Source organism: Pan paniscus, chromosome 2 (genome assembly GCF_029289425.2).
Source record: "Pan paniscus chromosome 2, NHGRI_mPanPan1-v2.0_pri, whole genome shotgun sequence".
In the NCBI taxonomy this organism is placed as follows: Eukaryota; Metazoa; Chordata; class Mammalia; order Primates; family Hominidae; genus Pan; species Pan paniscus.
In genome coordinates this window covers 38,595,309-38,607,178 of record NC_085926.1, presented here as the reverse complement: position 1 = coordinate 38,607,178, position 11,870 = coordinate 38,595,309, and the positions used below count along the sequence as shown (strand labels likewise).

General features: G+C 53.3%; 1 protein-coding gene across 2 annotated transcripts in view; it reads left to right on the top strand.

The window, feature by feature from the left end:
• Window positions 1-5,161: 5,161 nt before the first annotated feature.
• The window catches only part of SCN5A (sodium voltage-gated channel alpha subunit 5), a 101,672-nt gene continuing 94,963 nt past the window's right edge, over window positions 5,162-11,870 (top strand). For both annotated transcript variants that reach the window (XM_057301688.1, XM_034956141.4), the window contains exon 1: window positions 5,162-5,324. The gene's annotated coding sequence lies outside the window, so the exon portion shown is untranslated. The remainder of the gene's footprint in view (window positions 5,325-11,870) is intronic.

Here is an 11,870-nt window from a genome sequence, read left to right as displayed (position 1 = left end):
CCAGGCCCCTCCTCACCCAACACATTCTAGCTGCGGGTGGCAGAGAATCCTGTCTTATTTGTTTAAACAAAGAGTGAAAGAGAAGGCCAGGCGCGGTGGCTCACGCCTGTAATCCCAGCACTTTGGGAGGCTGAGGCAGGTGGATCACGAGGTCAGGAGTTAGAGACCAGCCTGGCCAACACACTAAACCCTGTCTTTACTAAAAATCCAAAAATTAGCTGGGCATGGTGGCACGTGCCTGTAATCCCAGCTACTCAGGAGACTGAGGCAGGAGAATTGCTTGAACCTGGGAGGCAGAGGTTGCAGTGAGCCGAGATCGTGCCACTGCACTCCAGCCTGGGCGACAGAGCAAGACTCCGTCTCAAAAAAAACAGCATGAAAGAGAAGTACAAAGGTATTAGTTCTATGGTTCACTGTCATCAAGGCCAATGTTTCTGCAAATCTCCCAGCCTTACCTTCAAGGCTGAGAGAGGTTTTGTAAGCTCCAAGCATTATGTCCTCATTCAAGGCAGGGAGAATCAAGAAGAGGAAGACAGTAGAGCCAGCAGCTCTTGTCCTCTTTTACCAGGAAAACAAATGCTCTCTCAGAAACTGCCCTTCCCTAGCAGAAGTTTGCTTCTGACCCTTGGCCCTCATTAAGTTACATGGCCGCCACTGGGTATAGGAAAAACTGGAAAGGCAAATACTGTTTGCCTCTTACAGCCTTCATGGAAGAGGCAGGCAAGGAGAAAGAGGGGTGGGGATGAATGCGGAGCCGGCAGAGTTTCTTGACAAGTGGGCAGTATAGATGGTAATGTCAGTGCCCAGTATCAGAGATGTTTTCTCTTGGGCTGGTCAGTGTCTCAATGTGAAATTCCCCAGCCCCCTGCCTAGTGGGAAGTGCACATAAGAGTCAGAGTTCCAGCGCCCAGCAGAAGGAGGAAACCAGGGTTCTCACTAGACCCTCTTACTTTCAGTAAGGCTCCTCAAGCCTGCCTCCACTGTGCCAGATGCCCTCCATCTAGAGCTCAGAGATAGCCATCTGCATGAGGCAGGACCAGCCTCTGCTGGGGAGGGCTGGGCAAGGCGTTTCTGGGTCTGCTGGCTTTTGTGTGGCCTTTCCCCCAGGCCTCCTGTTCTCAGCCCCAACCTGCACCTCCACCATCTAAGATGCCTCCTGGTCCTGACTGTTTATGGATCTGAGACCCCACTTGCTTCTTTGTCCACCTCCACCCCTGGAATTAGCACAGTGAAGAAAACAGAAACACAAGACAGTTACTACTCTTCCATCCATTTACCTTCTTCAATCTCTCACCTGAAGGGGAATGGATTAATAAAGTGCTGTGGATGCAGAACACAGAACATTCTGCAGCTATCAGAAGCAAAGAGCCAGCTGCCTACACCACAACACAGATACAGCTCAAAAGCAGGGTGTTGAGGGAGAAACATAAGGAAAAGAAGGAAATCTAGAACGATACCCATTTATATAAATGAAAAGCACATACACACCAACAGCCATTAATCATAAAAAATGTGCTCAGTTTCATTAGTCATCAGGGAAATGCCAATTAAAACCAGACTATGAAACCTCTGCACACCCACTGAAGGAGAAAAAATGAAAATGACAAAAGTATTAAGTGTTAAAGGATGCATGCATTCACTGCTGGTGGAGTGAATACTGGTGGAACCACTGTGGAAAACTGTCTGGCAACATCTGCTAAAAGCAAACACACATTATCCTATGACTCAGCAATTCCACTCCCAGATATGTACCTGGCAGAAATGGGTACATATGTTCATCAAAATTTATGTACTAGAATGTTCATAGGTGTGCTACTCATGAACCCCAAACTAGAAACTACCCAAACACCCATCAGCAGTAGAATGGGTAAAGTCTGGTATATGCATACAATAGGATGCTGTACAGCAACAAGAATGAATGAACTACAACAACAAGCAGCAACATGTGACTCTCATGAGCGTAAAGCTGATCAAAAGAAGCCAGACACAAAAGAGCTCCTATTATACAATTCCACTTTAAATAAATATCAAAACCAGGCAAAACTAGCAAGGGGAATTCGATGTGACTGTAGTAGTTAACTCTGGGTGGGTGTAGCGGTGGTGACAGAAAGGGGCACAAAGAGGTCTTCTGTGGTACTGATAACGTTTGGTTTCTGTGTTGTGCTGCTCACACGGATGTGTTCAACAACAGAAAACCCTTTCAAGTGAACACTTAGGATTTGTGCACTTTTCCATTATGTAGGTTCAATGGAAGTAAAACATAAAAAGAAAAGCTTTGGGCTGTTAGAAGAGAAAACACATATGCACAAACAACAATACTACCTGTTTTACAAGGATGTGCACATAAAGACCTACTTTAGCTCTTAGACGGGTGCCTGTGTGGAGAAGGAGATGGCAGTGGAGTGATGATGGGGGAAGAAATAAAACAAAAACACAAGAGAGGAGTAACGATATGGTTAACCCAGCTTTGAACCTGAGGCAAAGTAAAGGCAAACCCTGGGCGAAACTGAGGGGCGAATAAAGGATATACTAGTTTTTAAAAACATTTATCTCTGACAGCCGACAACAGGTTCCTCTTATTGCTTTAATTAAATAGGGTTGGCCAGACGTGGTGGCTCACGCCTGTAATCCCAGCACTTTGGGAGGCGGAGGTGGGTAAATCACGAGGTCAGGAGTTCGAGACCAGCCTGGCCAACATGGTGAAACCCCGTCTCTACTAAAAATACAAAAAATTAGCTGGGCATGGTGACGAGCGCCTGCAATCCCAGAGACTCAGGAGACTGAGGCAGGAGAATTGTTTGAACTGGGGAGGCGGAGGTTGCAGTGAGCCGAGATCACGCCACTGCACTTCAGCCCTGGAGGCAATGCAAGACTCCGTCTCAAACAAAACAAAACAAAACAAAAAATTTAAATAGGGTCTGGCAAAGAGAAGGGAGTAGCCAAGATCTTGGCAAGGGCTCTTTGTAGGAAGTGCCTGTCTCCAGACACCTGTTGCCTGTCTCTGCACTCTGAGGCCTCTCTAGGACCACAAGGTGTGCTTTTATGGATGAACTTCTACAGGTTCAGGGCTCTGGTTCCCCATCCCCTGGGCTTCTCTCCCCTTGTTTAAATTCAGGGTGCATGTAGACTTACCAGGCTCAGCCCACCTCTCCTGCTGGCAACATCCAGTTGCCCAATACTAAACAGGAGAGTGAAAACCCCACTTCTGCTACATATGGATGGAAGGGAGGCAGGTATCCACCCCTACTCCCAGCAGCTTCTATCCTAGCCTTGTCTCCTGCTTGACCCAATGTCAGTTTGCAAGTAGAAGCTTCATTCTGAGGCCGAGAAGCCCGTGATGGAAGTTCTTAGGGGAGGTAGGACCTTCCTGCTACTGTACTCTCCTGCCTGGTAGGTGTGACTCTGGGAAGGCGGCTGCACGTGGGTTGAAACGTTGACACTGCCTGCACTTCCCCCTCTGGCCGATAGTGGGAGCTGCTAGCCAACCTGAGGCTCGTCAGGCGCTAAAGGCTGGCAGCCGACCTGTGGTCCATCCGTCTGTACCCCAGACACCCCACTCAACTCGGGGCCGGAGAGGCCCATGTCCTGAACTTTCCTGTGGACTGACTTTCCTACTGATCCCCTCCTGCAAGCAGAGCAGCCCCTCCGTATGTACCTAAGGCGTCCAACGAAGCCCCACACCCAGGTGGCAAACGGACGCTGTCCCCCACCCCCCTCTTTGCCCTCCCACCTCTCCAAGATCCCCATCATGGAGGAGCAGGTCCCAGCCTCTGGGCTCCCAAACCCAGCACCTCTGTGCCCTCTGAGACCCTGGCACCCATTTGGCTCTCTAAGAGCGGTTCTTGCTTTTGGGAGCCCTGAAAATGTGGCAGAAAAGTGTACCATCCCTTCCAATGACTGTACTTTTTTCGTGGGCAAAAGCTGATGGCCTGTTTTTTGTTGTTGTTTTGTTTTGTTTTTGTTTTTGTTTTTAGAAGCAGCAAGATTTATTGTGAAGAGGGAAAGAACAAAGCTTCCACAGCGTGGAAGGGGACCCAAGCGGGTTGCCCTGATGGCCTGTTTTGTTTAAACAAGAAGTGTGTCCCCATAGGCCCTGGGCATGGGCATGGGAGCAACTGTTTGTCAGTGTATGTCTCCGCGTGTGTGTGCCTATGACCATGTCTCTGAGTGAGAAACAGTGGGTGTGTAGGTATGTGACTCCAGGCTCTGCATGTGTCAAGGTGAAGGTTGTATGTGGCTCAAGAGGGTGGAAGTATATATATAAAGAGGTATATACATGTATATATATGTGTGTGTGTGTGTGTGTGTGTGCGCGCGTGTGTGGGTGTCTCTGTGTTGGTTGCCTGCTTGCTTCTGGGTCTGGGTGTGTGTTTGGTTCTGTCAGCATGTGCGTCAGTGTGTTCAGGTAGATGTGTACCATTGTGCAGATTTCTGTGGCATCACTAAGTGTGTCTCCAGGAAAGTGTGGTTCGAGTGAGTGTGTGTGTCTCTGTGTCAGTGTGTCAGTGGATGTGTGTCTAAGTCATGTGGGTGTCTAAGTTTGTCAGAGTGTCTTCCTCAGTGTCAGTGTGTGTCAATGATGTGTCTGTCTGTGTCTGTGTGGGTGTGTGGGGGTGTGTATCTGTCTCAGGGTGCATGTGTGTGTCTGTGTCAGTGCAGGTATGCCTATGGCAGCGTGTGTCTGTCTCGGCATGAGTGTCAGTGTATGCCCGTGTCCACGTGGGTGGGTGGGTGTCTGGTAGCCTTCCCAAGTCAGCAAGGTTGCGTGTGTGTGTGTGTATACTCCGGCGGGTGCTGGTGTGTATGCCAGTGTTTGTTAATGTGTGCCTGTCCGCGTCCGCGTGGGTGGCCATCTGTGGTGAAGCGTCCCCGGGTCGCCGTGTGTGTACCCCCGCCTATGTCTGTCTGTCCGCGGCCGCGTGGGCGGCTGTCTGTGGCTGTGAGCCCCCGGGTCAGTGTGGGAGTGTGCGCCCCGGCGGGCGCCGGTGTGTCCCCCCTCCGAGCGGGCGGAGCGCCACGTGCGGAGCCCTGGGCGCGTCGCTCTGGGGCGGAGCCAGCCCGGGGCCCCAAGCCCCAGGCCGAGCCCAGGCGGGGCCCGCCCCGACCCCGCCCCCGACCCCGCCCCCAGCCCGAGCCCGCGCCGCCTGCCCAGCCCGGGAGCCCGAACAGAGCCGCGGAGCCGAGACGGCGGCGGCGCCCGTAGGATGCAGGGATCGCTCCCCCGGGGCGGCTGAGCCTGCGCCCAGTACCCCGAGCCCCGCGCCGAGCCGAGTCCGCGCCAAGCAGCAGCCGCCCACCCCGGGGCCGGGCCGGGGGACCAGCAGGTGAGCGAGTGCCCCCGCGCCCGGCAGCCCTGGCCCGGCCGGAGCCCCCTCCGCCTGCCGCCGCCCAACTTTCCTCCCCGAGGGCCGAAGCCTCCAGCCCCTGCGTGCTCCTCCCCTGCCCCGGGTCCGCCCAGCCGCTCCCTCCCCGATCAGTGCCCCAGAGAACCGGAGGGGGAGAAGGGGCGCAGATCCGCCCGGCTGGAGGGTATCCCCGGGGGAGACGTCTCTAATCACCGTGCGCCCCCCTTCCCTTCCCTTTCCTTCCGGGTTTCCCGGTGCGCTGTCGAGGGCCGGGGGAGGGGGAGCTGCGGCCCCAGCTTCCCGGCCATCCCTGGCGCAGGCTCGGGGAGGGTCTGGGATTGGGACCCGGATACCGGAGGCCGGAGACCCCAAGGTCAGAGCGGCGACTAGGCGCGCCATGAATGTGGTTCCAGAGAGCGGGGTTTGCGGGGGCTGACCGAGCAGGGCTGGATATGGGGGAGGAAGCCACGCACCCCCTTTCTCTGGGCCCAGGGGGAACCGTCCGCTGGGGCTGTCCTCTCTGTGGGACGAGATCTCTGCGCGTTTAGACCATGTAGAGATCTCGGTGCCCTTTGACGCCCTAAAGGGGCCGCATCTCCTCTGTCTGATCTCTGTGCTTCTTGAAGGGGTGGAGATCTCTTTGCGGTGAGATTGGAGAGAGTTCTCTGCCCTCCTCTCTCTGAGCCGGACAGATCCACGCACCCTGATGGGAGGTGGCTCTCGACCTCTGTGTTATTTGATCGTCTTTGGTGGCGCTCTGGAAGAAAGTGGAGGTGCCAAGCTTTGTCCGAGAGGCCAAGGGCTGGTGGGGGCCAGAGGTGTGGGGACTGTTAGTGGTGGTGATGAGGATGGGGGGAAATGATGTTGGGGACAAGTCCCTGGCTGTAGGCCTGCCTTGCAAACACCTGTTGGAGAGCAGGGCACAGCCAGATCAGGATGCCATGGCTAAGATAGTGCAGGACTCACTCTTGTGCTCCTCAGTGCCTTTAGCCCAGCCCTGGGCCATGGGATCTATCTCCTCTTAAGGTCCTGGGCCTATGTTCCATTCCCAGGCATCTGCTCGCCTCCTGCTGAGACCCCAGGTGTGTCTCCCAGTGAGCCTAGGCAGTATCATCCAGACAGGCAAACCACGTGACCCCCACCATGCCATGGCATCCCAAGCCCTCTCCCAGGTTCCCACCATCCTTCAGGATCTAGTGGGACCCTGAGCAGCAGAGGCCCCAGCTACTGGGGGCCCAGGCTGTTGCCGCTGCCCTCAACTCCATCTGTTTGACCTCATCTCCACTCAGTTAGAATTGGGCAGGTGCATATGAATCGGTGGTAATGAGTGCGAGGTGGAATGAGGGTGGTCAGGCTGCTGTTGCAGGAGCATGGAGAGGGTGAGGTCAGGTGACAGCCAGGGTGTGGAACACAGATTCTATGTTACAGTGTCCAGCTCTGTGCTGAAAAGAGCCTCATTAAACTTTTAATCATGTCATCACTACCATATCGTAGAAGTGGGGAAACTGAGGCCCAGAGGAGCTCAAGGACTTATTCAATGTCATCTAGAGAATCAGTGGATTGGGGGCACCACTCAGTGTGAAGACACCTTGAGATCTACTTTCTGTGGGGCAAATAAGCCTAGAACTGAGCCAGGAGGATCTGAGCAGAAGGGGAACTGGCCCTGGGGTGCCAAGAGCCAGCATTCAGCCCAGTGTGGCAAGGGCAGCTGCTGTGCTCCAAGGTGCTCGGCTCCCTCTCTGTGTGTTGATCAAAGCTCCTCTGGAAAAATTCTAGTATTGACTCATTCAGCATGAAGATTGGGCTTGGAGGACTAGTGGGAAGCACCAGAGACAGCTGGGGATGGGAGAACAGCGGAGGCTGGTGCCCAGGCAATCCAAAGAGAAGGGAGTCCTGAGGGCAGCCAGGGACAGTGGCAAATTGCAGTTTGTGTTCTGTTCAGAGGATGCTGGCTTATGCTCACTCTTGGGAAGGTTATTGGAAGGGTGTGCAGTGGTAGAAGTGTGTCCCCAGAGCCCATTCACAGGAGAGGTGGTTACCTTTGGCCGGAATAGTCAAGAATCTTATTCTAACAAAAATAACCTTCCACACTGGGTTTTGAAGGGTGAATAGGAGTTTTCCAGGCAAGGACAGTGCAGTCTAGCTGTCAGGACCAGTATGTACAAAAGACAGAGAAGTGAAACAGCACAATTATTAGTTGAGTGATTCGTTGGGCCCCATGGTGTGAGGAAGAGAAGAGCGGAGTTAAAGCCAAGGTCACAGTCACGGGGGCCCTTGTGAGCTCTGCTCAGGAATTGGGAATTTATCCTCAGTAATGTTACTAAAAATAACTAACATTCACTGAGTGCTTTCTGCAGGCCAGGCATGGCACTAAGCGCTTTATACGGTTAATCTCACTGAATCCTTGCATCAACCCTAGAGGTAGGGACCATCATAATGGCCGTTTTGCAGATGGTGAAACTGGTGGTCCAGAAAGGTTAAATAGTTGCACACCATCACATTTTCTAAGTAGCAGAACTTGGGTTTGAGCCCAAGTGTCAATATCTGCTGTGTACTATACCACCTCCCCAGCTCAGACCATGGGTGCCATCCAAAGTCTTTCCATTGAAGGAGAGGCGACTGGCAGCTTACCACAGGTAATAGAACTTATGGTGTCCCATCTTCCTTCTCTGTCAAGTGACATGCTGCTCTCCCATTCCCCACCTCCAATGTCTCACTAAGTGAGGTGTGCTGCCCCCTGGCGCACCATGAGAAGAAGAATGGTCAAGTTAAATTTGGGTTGGCAAGCTTGATGAAGAGCAAAGGAAAAGTGACAGATGTTTCATGGTTCTGATTTGAACCTGTTGTACTTCCAGGGACAGATGCTGACATCCAGAAGGTAGTTGGAGGGAAGGGTCCAGGTAGGAAGTATGTTCAGGATGGAGATCTGGGCTGGAAATGGAAACTTAGAGCCTTCAGCAGAGGTTGGTCATTGGAGATGTGGCACTGAGTTAGATTGCCCAGCGAGAGTGCATACCTGGGGTTCTCACTCCTGGTGACATTAGCATCACTTGGAAAGCTTTAAGTAAAAATACCTATGCTCAGGCTCCAGCCCTAGACATGCTAATTCATTTGACCCTGGGATGAGGCCTGGGCATCAGGAGTTTTGGAAGCACCCAGGTGATTCTAACGTGGTGTAGAGGGTAAGAAGGAAGGGGGTTGAGTCAGGAGCCCAGAAATACTCCAACCATCAAAGCAGGAGAAGTCTGCAGAGAAGGCTGAGAAGGAGCAGCCAGAGAGGTAGGAGGAAAGCCAGGAGTAGGAGGCGCTGCAGAAGGCAAGGAGAGTGCCCTGCTCGGGGGGAGGGAAAGTGCCCTGTTTCTTTCTGCTGAGAGACTTAAGGTGCATTCTCAGAAGTTCATGGATAGATAGAAAAAGAATCAATAATTTAAAAAGAAGTGTCCATTAGATCGAGCCACGGTGAGGGTGCTGGTGACCTTGGTAGGAGAAACTCCACTCAGCGCCCGCAGAATGTAGGGCCCAGTACAGACGGGTTCTTGTTGAATGAATGAATGAGTGACTTGGTGGGAATGGAAGCCAGTTTGGAGTGGGTTGAGAAGCGAGCTGGAGGTGAGGACGTGGAGACAGCATGTGTAGACAGCTCTTTCAAAGAGTTTGATGGTTGAAGAGGGAGGAGAGAGATAGAAGGGAGCTGGCGAGGGGTGGGGTCAGGGAGGGCTGTCGGGAGAGCCTGGAGTGGACACTGTGGGCATGCGTGTCCGTGCAGCACATCGCCATGCAGGAGCCTGGGGGAAGGCCTTTCCCTCAGTGAGGGCTGCAGGTCTGTGAGTTAAGATCGTACCAGTGAAGTGTGTAGCGGTTACTGTTTGTTCAGGGGGCAGTCAGGAAGGCCTGGGTAGAGGGAATAACTCTTTCTGTGAATCTCTGGGAGGGAGATTTTGATGGCAGGAAATGTGATTCCTGCTGGGGGTGGCAGGCAGAAAGGGAAGGGGGCCCTTGCTCTGCAGAGAGAAGGGTGTTCCAGAAAGCCGTATTTAGGGACAAGATTAAGTTGTCTAGGGCAGGTATCCAGGGTGATAGGATTGGGAGAAGGGAGCTGGAGTAAAAGCCCTGCGGCTAAATACATGAAGAAGGCAGAGAGAGGAAAAAGCAGGGCCAGTGAGTAGCCTGTGGACAGAGGCTGGGCCCCGTGGGGAGCAGACCCACGACAGGGCTGGCCAGGGCTGCAGGGGAAGCCTGGGACGGGAGAGCCCCACAGCCTGCTGCCAGCCCAGGCTGCCCTGATGCAGGGGTCTGAGGCAGAGTTCATGCCTTTGGGCCATGGAAGGTTCTAGAAGGTGTACAAGCTATAACAATTGTTCTTATGAAGTTTACATACAAGTAGGGAGATACCATTAAACCAATCCATACAGAAGATAATTCGAGATAGGGGCTAGTGCTATGAAGGAAATACAACAGGACAATGTGATGGAGAGACGTGGGGGTGACTCTAGACTGGCTGGGCAGGGAAAGCCCCTTGAAGGAGGAGACTGAACTGAGACCTGAATAACATGAAAGAACCAAGCCCGAGGAGGTCTAGGGAAAGAATGTTACAGAGGGAACTGCAAGTGCAAAGGCCCTGAGGCAGGGGAAAACTCTGTGGGTTGGAGCAGAGGGAATAGGGTAGGGATGGAGAGGTTCTGTGCCTCTGTTTCTGACCCACCCCTTCAGACTGCCCATTCGGCTATGCACAGCTTACACCACTCGCCTCAGGCTGGCAGCGGTTCCTGGGGATGAGACTATTTTTAGACACAACTCTCCTATCCGTGGGCCTAGAACATACCGTGTCTTTTTAAGATGATCAATATGGAATGACGCTATTTATAGAGACCCCACATCAATTCTCAGAGCCTGGGAGCCCCAGTGTGGGGAAAGTCCCAGGACCAGGCTTTGTGGAGGTAGGCACCACCCCTGGCACAACACTGAGGCCATCTGACATCAATTCTTTAACACTTATCTTACCTTCTCCACCCCGCCTGCCGTCACTTGTCTTCCCTGAAGAGCCACAGCCATGGGCTGGGGAGCTTGGTACCCACAGCCTCCCCCTGCAACTTCATTTCCCCAAGGGGTACCTGGTATGCCCCAAGTCCAACATAAAATTTAGTTGTGATTTGCGAAGCCAGAGTCTGATAGAACAGTTTCTCAACCTCTCTTGTCCATTCCTCACTCTGTTTACTATTCTGGAGGGGCAGAAAAGGACAGTGAAAATTCTTAAGACCTCCTAGGTTCGCCTCAGAGGGCCAGGGAGAGATCCGCCCAGGACAGGAAGAATGTAAGGTTGAACTTAGGGGCTGAGCTTCCCTGGTGGGAGGTCAGTGTGGCCCAGAGCAGCCAGGCGAGACTGTCTGGAACAGGTGGGACTGGTACCCCTCCACAGAGGATGCACAGAATTCAGAGAGGTGAATGCCCAGATCATGTGACTGGGCCTGTTGTCAGGAGAGAATGTCTATGCACTGAGGCTTCAGTTCTTTCTCTCCTCTTCAGTTTCTTCTTCTGTTTAAATCTCCTAGGGAGGCAATGGAAAGTCATGTCCCCACAGAGGTATTAGCAGAATGGAGGGATGGAGCTGCTCTCACAGCATCTCTGTGTGCCCAGGAGGGTCTCTTGTCCACTCAAAAACCCCTGTCATCATCACCAAGGGCTTTCCTTGGCCTCCTAACAGCCCTGGGTGGCCAAGGCTGGTGCTGGCTGCCCCATAGGCTCAAGGTCACACGGGGGAAGTGGGCAGAGCTCAGACAGGACTTCACCCTTACCCTTGCCCAGGGAGCCCCCGTGGTTTCTGGGAATGGATTTTGAACAGGAGAGAGGCTTCTCCTGGCACCAGGAGAATGGTAAATGCCGTTCTGGTAGGTATTGATTCCTCGAAGGCCTGTGCAAGGCAAGAGGCCGCTTTCAAAGAGATGGCAGAGCAGAGAGAGGTAATCTGGCTTCAGGCACCAAATCAGTTCTCAGGGTACTCAAGCTACATTAGCCATCCCCCTACACTCAGGCTAGGCTGGGAGGTACCCCAAATGATCTAAGATGGGGGAAAAAATCAGACCATGGGTGGGACCAGCCAAGCCCAATCAGTGCACCCTGCCTGGCCATCAAAGCCCCAGCCTCATCAACCTGGGCCAAGCGCAGGAAAGTGGCCCAGACAAGCCCCTCAGAGCCAAGGTGCCCGCCCTTGGCTGCGCAGCTCTGCTGCCTCTGGGCATGCTCCTAGGAAGAACCCCAGCCCCGCGTTCATTCTGTACTGAGCCCAGGGCTCCACTCAAGGGACACCAGCTGGTGTGGGGTACAAGGAGGCTGAGGGCCAGAGACCACCCACCCCAGCCTCTGTTCCTCATGTTCTGCTCATAGACGTGGTCAGAAGAAGACATGGGAGCTCAGCCGGCCATTTGCAGCGACAGCCTCACCACTGTGCTGGGTCAGATGCAGCACAGACTGCCAGTTAAATAAAGCGACAGCTAGTTGCCAGTAAAACTGGAAACCCAAGGAAAGCCT